Source organism: Ascaphus truei, chromosome 15 (assembly GCF_040206685.1).
Source record: "Ascaphus truei isolate aAscTru1 chromosome 15, aAscTru1.hap1, whole genome shotgun sequence".
Lineage (NCBI taxonomy): Eukaryota > Metazoa > Chordata > Amphibia > Anura > Ascaphidae > Ascaphus > Ascaphus truei.
Genome location: NC_134497.1, coordinates 21,762,763 through 21,779,431, shown reverse-complemented (window position 1 = coordinate 21,779,431; position 16,669 = coordinate 21,762,763).

Here is a 16,669-nt window from a genome sequence, read left to right as displayed (position 1 = left end):
AGTGTGGTAAGTGTATGTCATATTGTGTATTTGTGTATTTGCTGGTTTACCAAGAATAAACTCTGTTTGTTAAATTACTTTGTCCTGTACTTAGTGATAGTGAACCCAGAAGGTTTCGGTGTTAAAAGTACTGGTCTCCTGTGACATGCAAAATAGCAAGGGCTTGGGTTCCATCAGGAGTGTCCATGCAGGCTATGGTGGCTGACACAGTTTTGGCTGTTCCCCTGGACCTGGTGGCAGTGGCAAGCACTTGGGCGGTGCAGGTGATACAGAGTGTCACGGTAATGGCAATGTTAGAAGCACAAAAGGAGTTCACGATGTCCATTTCAAGGAGAGTAGGAGACTGTCCTGCGCTCAAGCCGTCATCCAGCACTGATGGTGTCAGTGTAAGTCACATGGAAAGAGACAGGGAATTAAAAAAGACCAAAAAGGAGGTCAGAGCTTGGTAAGGTTAAACTTACCCATGAGAAGCTCACTTCAGACCTCGGTCCTATCTTCCTCTGTGCTCTGATCCAGGCGTGCAGCCTTCGGTGTGTATAGCAGGCAGGAGAAGAAATCCGGCGCCACAGCCAGTGACTGAATCGGAGGAAGGACTCCCGTGGGCCTGGGGTATTAACCCGTATGTAAAATAATAAATCATGTATTTATGGGGGGACACAGGGGGTGGATTATGTATTTAATAAATATAATGATGTTTATTGTGGGGCTGTGTATTGTTTTTATTGTGGGTACTAGGGGTGGGGGAAGGGGGTATTGGCCCCAAGGGTATGTGGGTAGGCCTCCCTTGTGGCTAGTGGGTGAGGGTGGTTAGGCCTCCCGGGGTGGGGGGTAGTGAGGGAGGGTATGTAGGCCTCCCGAGTGGTGGGTGAGGGTGGGTTAACCCCTTAATAACTGTAGCGGTTAATAACCGCTATGGTGATTAAGGGGTTAGAGGACATTACATTGGCTGTTTTTATTCTTGTTTATGTTTTGCAGCCTCGGAGGGGCATGGACGGTGATGAAGATGAGGATGGCCTTCATCGTGGCAGCCGGACATGGGTGAGTGCTATATGTATTTATTGTATTTATTGTGTAAGGAATCCGCTCCTGGCTTTGATTCTAGCCTTGCAGACCTCTACAGTTACAAAGGCTTCCTCTGGCAATCAATGGCACATGTGATGCCTCTCATTGCAGCTTCTGCCCTGTGCTCCATCATTGGCGGAATGCTCACACACCCTCCCCCTGTGATTGGATCTCCGCCCTTTATATGTTGGGCTTTGGCTCTGAATCAGGGCTGAGCATAATCCTTCTCTGGACGTTACTGTCTCTGCCACAAGCCGCCTGGCTTGCCTCCTTGTGTACTAACCTCTCTAGTTCTCATCTCTAGTTCCTGAGTATCCGGAGGCCTGCTGCTAGTTCCACGCAGAGGCCTGTTCCTGACTCCTGTGCTGAAGCGTTGTTTAGCCAGCACTGGTACCTGCATTCTCCCGTAGCAGTGGTTACCCTTCGTTTCCTGAGGCCTGCTGCTAATCTCCACGCAGAGGCCTGCTTAGAACTTCTGTGCTGAAGCGCTGGTTTTCCCCGCGCTGCCCCGCGTGTACTTCGGCAAGCCTGCTGTCTCCCCCTGCTGAGACCGGCGTCATGGGCCGAGCCCGCTCCTCGCGCAGAGGCCACTCCCGCACTCACGCTCCTAAGCTGAAGCGGGGAACTCCTAACTACCTGTTGCCGAACTCCTGCTTGAATAACGACAATGCAGCCTTCTCCAATCCTGACCCTGCTATGTACGATTACGAACTGCGCACTCCGGATCAGTCTGCGCGAATTAAGATCGGTGACTATATAACCCCACGTCAGCCCCGCGGTCCGGTCCGGTTTGTGGCGAGCACAATCGTAACATATTGTTCTTTATGTATTTTAAATGGGCAAATTCACTATTATCCATATGTGGATAATATTAACACATACTGTATGTGTTAAGGGTGGTGTATTTATGTGTTGTAATTTTTTTGGGGGTGCACTGAATTGGTACTGCAGGCCTGCGGGGAACAACCGAGGGCCACCGCCGGCCTATAGTATCATGGCTGTGCATCCCAAAAATGTTCTATATGTAATGGGGGTATAGGGGTTGTTGGGGGAAGAGGGGATGTATGTTGTTTATTGCAATGTTTATTGGGGGCAATTGTCCCCAATAAACATGCTATTATGCCTTAACCCCTTCATAGCTGCTATGGTAATGAAGCAGCATTAATGTATTTTCATAATATTGTGCGGGAGCAGGGGGTCCCCTGAGCTGAACGCATTGATTTGTGGCTCAGGGATCCCCTGCTTTCCGCGTTACGGGCCCCGGTTTGGGGTATCGGTGCCAGTGTCGCCGCCATCTTTATAGCGGGCACGTCTCGTATGGGACGCTATAAAGATGGCGACAACACTGACACCCGATGACACATACCGGGGCCTGTAACTCGGGAAGCAGGAGGTCCCTGATCCACAAATCAATGCGGTTCAGCTCAGGGTACCCCCTGCTCACAGTACACTATTATTAAAAATATATTCATGCTGCTTCGTTACCATAGCACATAGCCGCAAAGGTAAGGAATGATTGTTTATTGATATGGGTGTTTTATTCATAGTGTAGAAGTGCAGAGGGTCTCCGGAGCTGAACCGCTTTGGTTTTAGGTCCGGGGACCCCTGCTTCCCGAGATACAGGCCCATTTATGTGGTGCCGGTATCCCATCTGCTGTGTTTACATTCTGCGGTCACGTGATCGGGACAATATATGCAGAGGGATACCGGCACCTCATAACGGGGCTTGTATCTCGGGAAGCAGCGTGTCCCCGGACCTGAAACCAATGCGGTTCAGCTCCGGAGACCCCTGCACATGTACACTATGAATAAAATTGTATTTAAAAGAATTTTTAATGTGCCGATGTTTGCGCCGAGAGAGCGGCGGATCTCTCTCTGCTGCAGACACATCTCGGCAGGGGACAGCTTCTCAGCAGCTTCTCGCCAGGCAAACTGTCTCGCCACCGGTTACTCGCCATGTTTGGCAATGTTGCTCTTGCTGTGATTCGCCAGGGATTCAGCCCTTCCTGCATACAGCGAGGGCAACACGCCAAAAACATGGCGAATTCAAACCCCTGGCGAATGCAATTTTCCGCCGCTTAGTGCATGACCCCCTGTGTGTGAGTGCAGCTGCAGGGAGAATCAGTGGGCTATGTGTGTATCAGTGTGTGTGTGTGTGTGTGTGTGTGTGTGTGTGTGTGTATCTGAGTCATTCTGCTCTGTGTGTATCAGTGTGTGTGTGTATCTGAGTCATTCTGCTCTGTGTGTATCAGTGTGTGTGTGTGTATCTGAGTCATCCTGCTCTGTGTGTATCAGTGTGTGTGTGTGTGTGGGTGTAGCTGAGTCAGTCTGTTCTGTTTGTATCAGTGTGTGTATGTGTCTCAGTCTGCCCTGTGTGTATATCAGTGTGTGTGTGTGTGTGTGTATCTGAGTCATCTTGCTCTGTGTCTATCAGTGTGTGTATATATCTGACTCATTCTGCTCTTTGCGTATCAGTGTGTGTATATATGTGTGTATCTGAGTCATTCTGCTCTGTGTCTATCAGTATGTGTGTATAAGTATATACTGTATTTGTGTGTATCTGAGTCAGTTGGCTCTGTGTGTATCAGTATATGTGTATCTGAGTCAGTCTGCCTTGTGTGTATCAGTGTGTGTGTATCTGAGTCAGTCTGCTTTGTGTGTATGAGTATATATATGTGTGTGTATCTGAGTCAGTTGGCTCTGTGTGTATCAGTACATGTGTGTGTCAGTCTGCTGTGTGTGTATCAGTATATGTGTGTATGTGTCAGTCTGCTCTATGTGTATCAGTGTGTGTATATGAATCAGTCTGCTCTGTGTATCAGTGTATGTGTGTGTGAGTCAGTCTGTTCGGTAAGTAACCCTCTGTACCCCTCAGGAAGGGGTGTGACGGAGGTGGGTGGATGCCCGAGGTCGTTCATAAAGTGGTTAAAATGTGGGCTGTTAGATCAGAGCTTGGGGTCTGGGATTAAAGGGAGATCATATAATAGGGGGAGGGGCTAGTGGTGCTCACCCTCTTTTTGTTGCTGAGATTATTGGAAATATGCTGCTATAGAGATCCTCCAGTGTGGCCTCGCCCCGAGCTTATGATGCTGGGCCAAGCAGTAGAGTTCCCATTGTCAGAGAGGCCGTTCCTTGCTGCCTTACGGGAGAGTTCTGCTTGCTGTGGGTCTGGCTGGCTTTGGGGAGTGCTGGATGCTCCCCCTGTTTCTGCGCACTCTGCCTTGTTGGTGACCGTAAGTGGAGATCGGGAGGAGAGGAGGAAAGTGCCGGCAAGGGAGAAGTCGGTTCCCCTGTTGGACCAACGGCTTGTTCACACACCAGTTGGTGGGCCTTCCAGCGCCAGGTGCGGCCGGAGGAGGGCCCGGCTTCCTGAATGCTTGTCACCAGGGACCTCCGGCAGGACCAAGGTGAAGACTAGATCAGCAAAGCGCCCCCCCCCAGCAAAGCAGATCAATGAAAGACTGGGCATGGATAGACGGTTTGAAGGGCATAAGATGAGGAGGAGTTTAAGGGGGCTGAGAATTATTTAAGGGGCCTGGGTGGGTTTTTGGGGATATTGATCAGTGGGGGAGTGTGGGGTGGGGGATTAGGTTGGGGGATAGGATTGGGGCAGCTGGCTCGGGGGAGGGGGGTTAGGTCCCTTAGCTCCCCCCCCTAGGGTTTGGGTACGGGGATTCCTTCATGTCCTAGTCTTCAGAGGGCAGAGGCTGCATTGGCAAGGGGGCGTGTTGTGGGTTGGGAAGAGGTAGGGGTAGTCCAATCATGAGATGAGTTTAGGGGGTCACTTACCAGTGTAACTGTCACTGGTGGCGGGGGTCTCGGCGGTGGCCTCAGATGGCTGTCAGCACCAGTAGCTTCCATTTTGGTTTTGGCGCCATTGGGCAGCATGCAGCGGTGGTCCTGACCCTGGTCAAATGGCCTGTGGCAGGTAGGGGGGATGATGTTAGGGGGAGTGCACGAAATCTGGGCTGCGTTTTGTTGTTGCCCGGACATATGTTCCATGGGGGGCTAAGTGGGAGGTTGAGCAGGGTAGGGGTGGCAGGTAGTGTGGAACAGGCCATTTCTGAGGTGGGCAATGTGACGGTAGGGGTAGCTGACTGACCTAATAAAGAGAAATCTCAGCTAGTTCACCCTAAAAAAAAGTATAACTTGGCTGGCTACTGTAAGTAATGTATATTTCAGCCCAATATATGTAATGTCTGGGGAAGTACAAGGAATGTGGGCTAGCTGTGTGTAATTCTAACTCCTGTCTTTTACATAAATACCTTATGTCTGTATTTATTCCTGTGTTAGCAATTCCCCCCAGCTTAGATACTTGGTATTGTATGGTGATTAAATTAACATGTCAGCCCTGTAACTGCAAATTATGTTATGTGCCTGTTCCTATCATTTCTTTGGAGGGAGTTTCTGTAATCCATTTAGTTGAGCTGTTCCATAGAAAAAAAATATGATCAGGACAAAGGTAGGGGACTAGTTGATAGAATCAGTTACCAGGTCTGAGCTCCAGGCACTGTTTCTCTTGGCTGGCTGGCTGCCCTAGCTCAATGTTAAAGGATAGCCACCAAGTGATACATAAGGGACACTGCTGATCAGAGCACTAGTCCATCAGAGAGACACTCTGGGAAGGAGTGTGGAGTTTTACTGTGACCAGATGGAGATACATGTCAGAGTGGTTGCTGTGTGTTCAGCACTCTGATATCCTGAAGCAGAGAAGCGGACAGGGTAAACCCATTTGAAGCGGGTCACTGCACCTAGTGAGACTAGAGACTTCCCCCAGGTCCCCAGTGTGGTAAGTGTATGTCATATTGTGTATTTGTGTATTTGCTGGTTTACCAAGAATAAACTCTGTTTGTTAAATTACTTTGTCCTGTACTTAGTGATAGTGAACCCAGAAGGTTTCGGTGTTAAAAGTACTGGTCTCCTGTGACATGCAAAATAGCAAGGGCTTGGGTTCCATCAGGAGTGTCCATGCAGGCTATGGTGGCTGACACAGTTTTGGCTGTTCCCCTGGACCTGGTGGCAGTGGCAAGCACTTGGGCGGTGCAGGTGATACAGAGTGTCACGGTAATGGCAATGTTAGAAGCACAAAAGGAGTTCACGATGTCCATTTCAAGGAGAGTAGGAGACTGTCCTGCGCTCAAGCCGTCATCCAGCACTGATGGTGTCAGTGTAAGTCACATGGAAAGAGACAGGGAATTAAAAAAGACCAAAAAGGAGGTCAGAGCTTGGTAAGGTTAAACTTACCCATGAGAAGCTCACTTCAGACCTCGGTCCTATCTTCCTCTGTGCTCTGATCCAGGCGTGCAGCCTTCGGTGTGTATAGCAGGCAGGAGAAGAAATCCGGCGCCACAGCCAGTGACTGAATCGGAGGAAGGACTCCCGTGGGCCTGGGGTATTAACCCGTATGTAAAATAATAAATCATGTATTTATGGGGGGACACAGGGGGTGGATTATGTATTTAATAAATATAATGATGTTTATTGTGGGGCTGTGTATTGTTTTTATTGTGGGTACTAGGGGTGGGGGAAGGGGGTATTGGCCCCAAGGGTATGTGGGTAGGCCTCCCTTGTGGCTAGTGGGTGAGGGTGGTTAGGCCTCCCGGGGTGGGGGGTAGTGAGGGAGGGTATGTAGGCCTCCCGAGTGGTGGGTGAGGGTGGGTTAACCCCTTAATAACTGTAGCGGTTAATAACCGCTATGGTGATTAAGGGGTTAGAGGACATTACATTGGCTGTTTTTATTCTTGTTTATGTTTTGCAGCCTCGGAGGGGCATGGACGGTGATGAAGATGAGGATGGCCTTCATCGTGGCAGCCGGACATGGGTGAGTGCTATATGTATTTATTGTATTTATTGTGTAAGGAATCCGCTCCTGGCTTTGATTCTAGCCTTGCAGACCTCTACAGTTACAAAGGCTTCCTCTGGCAATCAATGGCACATGTGATGCCTCTCATTGCAGCTTCTGCCCTGTGCTCCATCATTGGCGGAATGCTCACACACCCTCCCCCTGTGATTGGATCTCCGCCCTTTATATGTTGGGCTTTGGCTCTGAATCAGGGCTGAGCATAATCCTTCTCTGGACGTTACTGTCTCTGCCACAAGCCGCCTGGCTTGCCTCCTTGTGTACTAACCTCTCTAGTTCTCATCTCTAGTTCCTGAGTATCCGGAGGCCTGCTGCTAGTTCCACGCAGAGGCCTGTTCCTGACTCCTGTGCTGAAGCGTTGTTTAGCCAGCACTGGTACCTGCATTCTCCCGTAGCAGTGGTTACCCTTCGTTTCCTGAGGCCTGCTGCTAATCTCCACGCAGAGGCCTGCTTAGAACTTCTGTGCTGAAGCGCTGGTTTTCCCCGCGCTGCCCCGCGTGTACTTCGGCAAGCCTGCTGTCTCCCCCTGCTGAGACCGGCGTCATGGGCCGAGCCCGCTCCTCGCGCAGAGGCCACTCCCGCACTCACGCTCCTAAGCTGAAGCGGGGAACTCCTAACTACCTGTTGCCGAACTCCTGCTTGAATAACGACAATGCAGCCTTCTCCAATCCTGACCCTGCTATGTACGATTACGAACTGCGCACTCCGGATCAGTCTGCGCGAATTAAGATCGGTGACTATATAACCCCACGTCAGCCCCGCGGTCCGGTCCGGTTTGTGGCGAGCACAATCGTAACATATTGTTCTTTATGTATTTTAAATGGGCAAATTCACTATTATCCATATGTGGATAATATTAACACATACTGTATGTGTTAAGGGTGGTGTATTTATGTGTTGTAATTTTTTTGGGGGTGCACTGAATTGGTACTGCAGGCCTGCGGGGAACAACCGAGGGCCACCGCCGGCCTATAGTATCATGGCTGTGCATCCCAAAAATGTTCTATATGTAATGGGGGTATAGGGGTTGTTGGGGGAAGAGGGGATGTATGTTGTTTATTGCAATGTTTATTGGGGGCAATTGTCCCCAATAAACATGCTATTATGCCTTAACCCCTTCATAGCTGCTATGGTAATGAAGCAGCATTAATGTATTTTCATAATATTGTGCGGGAGCAGGGGGTCCCCTGAGCTGAACGCATTGATTTGTGGCTCAGGGATCCCCTGCTTTCCGCGTTACGGGCCCCGGTTTGGGGTATCGGTGCCAGTGTCGCCGCCATCTTTATAGCGGGCACGTCTCGTATGGGACGCTATAAAGATGGCGACAACACTGACACCCGATGACACATACCGGGGCCTGTAACTCGGGAAGCAGGAGGTCCCTGATCCACAAATCAATGCGGTTCAGCTCAGGGTACCCCCTGCTCACAGTACACTATTATTAAAAATATATTCATGCTGCTTCGTTACCATAGCACATAGCCGCAAAGGTAAGGAATGATTGTTTATTGATATGGGTGTTTTATTCATAGTGTAGAAGTGCAGAGGGTCTCCGGAGCTGAACCGCTTTGGTTTTAGGTCCGGGGACCCCTGCTTCCCGAGATACAGGCCCATTTATGTGGTGCCGGTATCCCATCTGCTGTGTTTACATTCTGCGGTCACGTGATCGGGACAATATATGCAGAGGGATACCGGCACCTCATAACGGGGCTTGTATCTCGGGAAGCAGCGTGTCCCCGGACCTGAAACCAATGCGGTTCAGCTCCGGAGACCCCTGCACATGTACACTATGAATAAAATTGTATTTAAAAGAATTTTTAATGTGCCGATGTTTGCGCCGAGAGAGCGGCGGATCTCTCTCTGCTGCAGACACATCTCGGCAGGGGACAGCTTCTCAGCAGCTTCTCGCCAGGCAAACTGTCTCGCCACCGGTTACTCGCCATGTTTGGCAATGTTGCTCTTGCTGTGATTCGCCAGGGATTCAGCCCTTCCTGCATACAGCGAGGGCAACACGCCAAAAACATGGCGAATTCAAACCCCTGGCGAATGCAATTTTCCGCCGCTTAGTGCATGACCCCCTGTGTGTGAGTGCAGCTGCAGGGAGAATCAGTGGGCTATGTGTGTATCAGTGTGTGTGTGTGTGTGTGTGTGTGTGTGTGTGTGTGTATCTGAGTCATTCTGCTCTGTGTGTATCAGTGTGTGTGTGTATCTGAGTCATTCTGCTCTGTGTGTATCAGTGTGTGTGTGTGTATCTGAGTCATCCTGCTCTGTGTGTATCAGTGTGTGTGTGTGTGTGGGTGTAGCTGAGTCAGTCTGTTCTGTTTGTATCAGTGTGTGTATGTGTCTCAGTCTGCCCTGTGTGTATATCAGTGTGTGTGTGTGTGTGTGTATCTGAGTCATCTTGCTCTGTGTCTATCAGTGTGTGTATATATCTGACTCATTCTGCTCTTTGCGTATCAGTGTGTGTATATATGTGTGTATCTGAGTCATTCTGCTCTGTGTCTATCAGTATGTGTGTATAAGTATATACTGTATTTGTGTGTATCTGAGTCAGTTGGCTCTGTGTGTATCAGTATATGTGTATCTGAGTCAGTCTGCCTTGTGTGTATCAGTGTGTGTGTATCTGAGTCAGTCTGCTTTGTGTGTATGAGTATATATATGTGTGTGTATCTGAGTCAGTTGGCTCTGTGTGTATCAGTACATGTGTGTGTCAGTCTGCTGTGTGTGTATCAGTATATGTGTGTATGTGTCAGTCTGCTCTATGTGTATCAGTGTGTGTATATGAATCAGTCTGCTCTGTGTATCAGTGTATGTGTGTGTGAGTCAGTCTGTTCGGTAAGTAGCCCCCTGTACCACTCAGGAAGGGGTGTGACGGAGGTGGGTGGAGGCCCGAGGTCGTTCATAAAGTGGTTAAAATGTGGGCTGTTAGATCAGAGCTTGGGGTCTGGGATTAAAGGGAGATCATATAATAGGGGGAGGGGCTAGTGGTGCTCACCCTCTTTATGTTGCTGAGATTATTGGAAATATGCTGCTATAGAGATCCTCCAGTGTGGCCTCGCCCCGAGCTTATGATGCTGGGCCAAGCAGTAGAGTTCCCATTGTCAGAGAGGCCGTTCCATGCTGCCTTACGTGAGAGTTCTGCTTGCTGTGGGTCTGGCTGGCTTTGGGGAGTGCTGGATGCTCCCCCTGTTTCTGCGCACTCGGCCTTGTTGGTGACCGTAAGTGGAGATCGGGAGGAGAGGAGGAAAGTGCCGGCAAGGGAGAAGTCGGTTCCCCTGTTGGACCAACGGCTTGTTCACACACCAGTTGGTGGGCCTTCCAGCGCCAGGTGCGGCCGGAGGAGGGCCCGGCTTCCTGAATGCTTGTCACCAGGGACCTCCGGCAGGACCAAGGTGAAGAGGAGATTAGCTAAGCGCCCCCCCCAGCAAAGCAGATCAATGAAAGACCGGGCATGGATAGACGGTTTGAAGGGCATAAGATGAGGAGGAGTTTAAGGGGGCTGAGAATTATTTAAGGGGCCTGGGTGGGTTTTTGGGGATATTGATCAGTGGGGGATTGTCGGGTGGGGGATTAGGTTGGGGGATAGGATTGGGGCAGCTGGCTCGAGGGGGGGGTTTAGGTCCCTTAGCTCCCCCCCTAGGGTTTGGGTATGGGGATTCCTTCATGTCCTAGTCTTCAGAGGGCAGAGGCTGCATTGGCAAGGGGGCGTGGTGTGGGTTGGGAAGAGGTAGGGGTAGTCCAATCATGAGATGAGTTTAGGCGGTCACTTACCAGTGTAACTGTCACTGGTGGCGGGGGTCTCGGCGGTGGCCTCAGATGGCTGTCAGCAGCAGGTGCTTCCATTTTGGTTTTGGCGCCGTTGGGAAGCATGCAGCGGTGGTCCTGACACTGGTCAAATGGCCTGTGGCAGGTAGGGGGGATGATGTTAGGGGGAGTGCACGAAATCTGGGCTGCGTTTTGTTGTTGCCCGGACATATGTTCCATGGGGGGCTAAGTGGGAGGTTGAGCAGGGTAGGGGTGGCAGGTAGTGTGGAACAGGCCATTTTTGAGGTGGGCAATGTGACGGTAGGGGTAGCTGACTGACCTAATAAAGAGAAATCCCAGCTAGTTCCCCCTAAAAAAAAGTATAACTTGGCTGGCTACTGTAAGTAATGTATATTTCAGCCCAATATATGTAATGTCTGGGGAAGTACAAAGAATGTGGGCTAGCTGTGTGTAATTCTAACTCCTGTCTTTTACATAAATATCTTATGTCTGTATTTATTCCTGTGTTACCAATTCCCCCCAGCTTAGATACTTGGTATTGTATGGTGATTAAATTAACATGTCAGCCCTGTAACTGCAAATTATGTTATGTGCCTGTTCCTATCATTTCTTTGGAGGGAGTTTCTATAATCCATTTAGTTGAGCTGTTCCATAGAAAAAATATGATCAGGACAAAAGTAGGGGACTAGTTGATAGAATCAGTTACCAGGTCTGAGCTCCAGGCACTGTTTCTCTTGGCTGGCTGCCCTTGCTCAATGTTAAAGGATAGCCACCAAGTGATACATAAGGGACACTGCTGATCAGAGCACTAGTCCATCTGAGAGACACTCTGGGAAGGAGTGTGGAGTTTTACTGTGACCAGATGGAGATACATGTCAGAGTGGTTGCTGTGTGTTCAGCACTCTGATATCCTGAAGCAGAGAAGCGGACAGGGTAAACCCATTTGAAGCGGGTCACTGCACCTAGTGAGACTAGAGACTTCCCCCCAGGTCCCCAGTGTGGTAAGTGTATGTTATATTGTGTATTTGTGTATTTGCTGGTTTACCCAGAATAAACTCTGTTTGTTTAATTACTTTGTCCTGTACTTAGTGATAGTGAACCCAGAAGGTTTTGGTGTTAAAAGTACTGGTCTCCTGTGACAGGCAAAATAGTAAGGGCTTGGGTTCCATCAGGAGTGTCCATGCAGGCTATGGTGGCTGACACAGTTTTGGCTGTTCCCCTGGACCTGGTGGCAGTGGCAAGCACTTGGGCGGTGCAGGTGATACAGAGTGTCACGGTAATTGCAACGTTAGAAGCACAAAAGGAGTTCACGATGTCCATTTCAAGGAGAGTAGGAGACTGTCCTGCGCTCAAGCCATCATCCAGCACTGATGGTGTCCGTGTAAGTCACATGGAAAGAGACAGGGAATTAAAAAAGACCAAAAAGGAGGTCAGAGCTTGGTAAGGTTAAACTTACCCATGAGAAGCTCACTTCAGACCTCGGTCCTATCTTCCTCTGTGCTCTGATCCAGGCGTACAGCCTTCGGTGTGTATAGCAGGCAGGAGAAGAAATCCGGCGCCACAGCCAGTGACTGAATCGGAGGCACTTCCGGTTTGAGTAACAAATCTTTATTGAGCGCACAATAGAACACAGGCTACACCACAGTCTCCCCCTCAACGCGTTTTACGCTCAAAGCAGCGCTGCTTTGAGCGTGAAACGTGTTGAGGGGGAGACTGTGGTGTAGCCTGTGTTCTATCGTGCGCTCAATAAAGATTTATTACTCAAACCGGAAGTGCCTCCGATTCAGTCACTGGCTGTGGCGCCGGATTTCTTCTCCTGTCTCCATTTCAAGGAGGCCTATTTATGCTGGGCTAGACCACTGGTATTGCATTTGCCGGTAGCTACGAATGAATAGATTTGGCCGGGGGAGTATGTGGATATCTGGACATTGCTCCCAGGTTATAAAGGCCTTCTGGTAAGAGTGGACAAGAAGGGGGGAGGACAAGGATGACGAGAAGAAAGAAAAGGAGGTACAGAGAACTTTTGGTAATTGGCTGGAGGTGTATTTCATTCTCGCTAGCCTGATAGGTGAGGAGTCGCCTAGCTTGTACTCTGAGCTGTTTAAATACCAGGATATGATTTGGGAGGCTTTCAATACCTATGGAGGAGTGGTCTGGTGGTAATGGATTTTTTTACTGCATCTCGCACCCTAGCCCTAAAGTTTGTTTGCTGTGCACTGCCAGTTCTCTTTATTCTTCCATATGTATGTTTGTATGTGAGTCAGTCTGCTGCATGGGTATCAGCGTATGTCTGTATCTGAGTCAGTCTGCTGTGTGTGTGTATCTGAGTCAGTCTGCTCTTTTTGTATCAGTGTGTATGTGTATCAGTGTGTGTGTGTGTGTGTGTGTGTGTGTATGTATGAGTATATGACTCTGGGAGTGCAAGCATGTACTGTATCTGTAAAGTTTGTTTGACCCTGGGTATGTATTCATGCAAGCAAGCCATATAATAACACATGTGTCTGTTATGGCACCACAGTGGGCTCCCACAATCCATTACCCTGGACACTTAATGCCCCACTCCGACACAGGAGAGGCAGACGTCCACCTCGGGGCCATCACCACCATAAGGGCTTCAAACGGACCGAGAGGTAAGCCATACGTCGCTTTACCCCGGTGACAAGGAGGTGGTGGGAAAAGGGGTATTTAGCAGGGGTCCATGCTGCTCGGGGCACAGCCCGACACTGGATAAAGACCTACCATTCTGAGACCCTAACATCACATTACTCAGTGCAGTATTACATCGCGTAGGTACCAAGCCGGAAAGAAATACAACACCAGCCAGCTAAACCCGCAAGGTGAGAACAACCACGCTTTGATGCAGCTGCCAAGCACGGAACGGGAGGAAAACCTCCCAATGTCACAATATTTAGATATCACTCCCAGTTTATTGTCAGCTTTCATCTTGTTTATTCCTTTAACCACCGAGTAGCTACTGTTACCATCTCACGGAGCCAAACCCAAGGAGAGATGCAGCTGCCGGTCATTTCCTCTACCGTATAGTGCACAAACGTTCCAATCTGAGACATTTGATTTCTCTGATTCTGATTCTTTTATTGATGATTTTTTGTGTGTGTGTTTTAAAACAAATAATAAAATGGTTGCACTTTTAAGAAAAACATTTTGCAAAAATAATCAAAGCTGGAAAAAAATTCCAAAAAACCCCCAAATTTCTGTTGATGTGAGTATTTTAATAGGGTGTACGTGATACACCCAGAACCCCTCCTACTGTCTCTGTACGTTCTCCCTACCTACCAATTAGATTGTAAGCTCCTAGGGGCAGGGACTCCTCTTCCTTAATGTTATGTTTGTCTAAAGCACTTATTCCCATGATCTGTTATTTATATTATCTGTTATTTATTCGATTACCACATGTATTACTACTGTGAAGCGCTATGTACACTAATGGCGCTATATAAATAAAGACATACAATACAATACAATACAATAATATTACAGAGTTATCTTGTGCGAAATTCCAGGTTATTATATAACACCAAGGTAGCTGCAAAGCGGTCGCGCTGCATCACTGCGACGCGGTGAAGAGAGGAGCCGGCATTAGCCACACCGCCAACACAAGTGTGCTTTTTCCTACAATACCTCCGAGCCCGGGTTCTTCATAGGAGGTAGGTTGATAACCGTGAATGCGTTAGACTGAATCCCATTTACAAATATTTCCCTGTTATCAATTACCTACTGGATGTGTATCTTCTGGAGTTGGACAGCTGTTTTCACTTGTTATGCAACACTGTATACATGAAGACGGTGCAGAAATCTGCTACAGAATGGAATACATGATATATATCATGTATTCCATTCTGTAGCAGATTTTTGCACCGTCTTCATGTATACAGTGTTGCATAACAAGTGTTCATCAGTGGCAGGGGACAGCTGCCAGGGGACAGCTATATATATATATATATATATATATATATATATATATATATATATATATATATATATTAACAGTGTTCGACAAACCTATACATTTGCTCGCCCCGGGCGAGTGGATTTAACCCCCAGGCGAGTAAATATTGGCCCAAGCAGCACACGTTTGGTACTAGGTGGCGAGTAGATTTTTTTGTGTGGCGAGTAGATTTTTTGGTGATTTGTCAACCACTATATATATATATATATATATATATATATATATATATATATATATATATATATATATAGTGGCAGGGGACAGGGGACAGCTGTGGCAGGGGACAGCTATATATTTATATATATATATAACAAATTGGAGTAGCGCCTTAGGAAGCTTGATAAGGATAAATCAGCTGTGTAAATCAGATAGAGTTAACAAGGCTATTGACCAAAGAATCCCCAAAAGGGCGAATTTGTGTTAAAAACAACTGAAATCTATAGCAAAAGTAAAAAATATGAAACATAAAAAATAAAATAAAAACCAGATGTCAGTTGAAATTTCAAAAAATGTTCTTAGTCCACTGGAGTTTTGCTGCCCGTATATAAGGATCACCAAATCCCAAGGATATCTGCAGAAAACAAGAAGAAAAAACAGGCGCACTCCTAGTGTGATAAAGTATAAAACAGTATTTATGGGATTGTAAAATCAGGGGTGTCTGACGAAGTCCTTAGTGACGAAACGCGTAGGGCGTTTCCCAAAGAGGCGAGTTTGTGGCTGACATTACTGCACGAAAGGAGAGAGTACCTTGGAGCTGTTGCTATTTTGCTTGGGACTGCTGTCGCTTCCGGTTTTGCAGTTGCCTGCTGGTGAGCAGTGAGAGCTGTGGGAGGTGTATCTGGAGGGAGTCTCTGACCGTGTTGCTGATTATTACATCACCTGGCTGCGGTGGCTCCAGTGCACCTTGCTGAACCAATGGATACACCAGAGGTGGCACCAACGGGACAGGCTGATACATTCCCTTCACAGCTTCAAGGCGATTGAGTATATCTCATAAATGCTATTATTTTTACTCTATTTGTGAGTGCGCTTTTTATATTTTACAATCCCATAAATACTGTTTTATACTTTATCACACTAGGAGTGCGCCTGTTTTTTCTTCTTGTTTTCTGTATATATATATATATGAAAGACAGGGTTGCAGACCTGTCTAAGACATGCAAATGAACATACAGTAATATTTACAGTTGCTTTATATATATATATATATACAGTGTTCGACAAACCTATACATTTGCTCGCCCCGGGCGAGTGGATTAACCCCCGGGCGAGTAAATATTGGCCCAAGCAGCACACGTTTGGTACTAGGTGGCGAGTAGATTTTTTTGTGTGGCGAGTAGATTTTTTTGTGTGGCGAGTAGATTTTTTGGTGATTTGTCAACCACTGTACTGTATGTATATATATATATATATATATATATATATATATATATATATATATATATATATATATATATATATATATATAATACAGCTATAGCCCCCACACTAAGGTGTAGTTTGGAGCTTTACTAAGTGCTTATTCCCCACACAGGCTCATGGGTCCATCATTACAGATTTATTTTGCCAAATTCCTTGGAGACACCTTACGAACCTCTAGGACAGAGGCTGGCAACCCTGTCGCCAATTGCCACAAGTGGCAAATTGGCCATGAAAGTGTGAGCGAATTGTTCTTTTGCCGGCTCCCACAGTAAAAGAAACTTTTTCCTGATGGCGTGTGCTGTTTTCCGCTTTCTGAATGAGTCATTGACGCAACAAAGCCATACAATACCCCCCTCTGCATTCAGTTGGAGTCCAGACCCGACCTTGAACTGTTATTTAAAAAAAAAAATCCAATTTCTCCCCGGGAGATGGATAAGTGGGTGATTCGAAAACAAGTGAACCAGCCTATTTTGATCTGGTTTAATACTGATTGGCCGGCGAAGCCGGCAAATTCAGTTAAACAGCAATTCTACTTGTTGCCAAGTAGAACAAAGAAAAACCAGTCAAACAAATATATAAGGGAATCAACAAGT